The sequence below is a fragment of the Hipposideros armiger genome, unplaced genomic scaffold, assembly GCF_001890085.2.
Source record: "Hipposideros armiger isolate ML-2016 unplaced genomic scaffold, ASM189008v1 scaffold_1809, whole genome shotgun sequence".
NCBI lineage: Eukaryota > Metazoa > Chordata > Mammalia > Chiroptera > Hipposideridae > Hipposideros > Hipposideros armiger.
Genome location: NW_017733159.1, coordinates 39,254 through 40,480, shown reverse-complemented (window position 1 = coordinate 40,480; position 1,227 = coordinate 39,254).

Genomic DNA, 1,227 nt, shown 5'->3' with positions numbered 1-1,227 from the left:
TTGATGATTTCCTTTGCTGTGAAAAAACTTTTAAGTTTGATGTAATCCCATATGTGAATTTGTTCTTTTATTTCCCTTGCCCGAGGGGAATATCTCAGTAAAAATATTACTGAGGGTGATGTCTACAAATTTACTCCCAATTTTTTCTTCTAGGAGTTTTATGGTTTCAAGAGTTACATTTACGTCTTTAATCCACTTTGAACTTGTTCTTGTATATGGTGTAAGTAGGTGGTCCATTTTCATTTTTTTGCACGTGTCAGTCCAATTTTCCCAGCGTCATTTATTAAATAGACTATCTTTACTCCACTGTAAATTCTTGCTTCCAAAGTCATAGATTAAATGACTGTATATGGATGGATTTATTTCTGGGCTCTCTATTCTGTTCCATTCATCTATGTGTCTGTTTTTATGCCAATACCATACTGTTTTGATTACTGTAGCCTTGTAGTATGATTTGATGTCGGGTAGCATGATACCTCCTACTTTGTTCTTATTTCTCAAGATTGCTGTGGGTATTCGGGGTCTTTTATGGCTCCATATAAATTTTCAGATTATCTGTTCTATTTCTGAGAAAAATGTTCCTGGTAGTTTGATAGGAATTGCATTGAATCTATATATTGCATTCGGTAGTATTGACATTTTAACTATATTAATTCTTCCTATCCATGAATATGGTATGTATTTCCATTTATTTGTACCTTCTTTGATTTCTCTCTTCAACGTCTTATAATTTTCTGAGTACAGGTCTTCCAATTTTAAAATGGTCAGAGGACAAAAACAGATATTTCTCCAAAGAGGACATACAAATAGCCAACATATATAGGAAAAACTGCTCAACTTCACTAGCTATTAGGAAAATGCAAATCAAAACTACAATGACATATCACCTCACACCAGTTAGAATGGCTATCATCAAGAAGGGAAATAATAACAAGTGTTGGAGAGGCTGTGGAGAAAAAGGAACCCTCATATACTGCTGGTAGGAATGTAAATTGGTACAGCTGGTATGGAAAACAGTACGGAGGTTCTCAAAAAATTAAGAATAGAATTACCATATGACCCAGCAATCCCTCTCCTGGGTGTCTATCCCCCAAATTTGAAAGCATTGATCTGTAAAGCTATATGTACTCTGATGTTCATTACAGCTTTATTTATGGTGGCCAACACATGGAAACTACCAAAGTGTCCTTTGATCAATGATTGGCTAAAGAAGATGTGATATATATA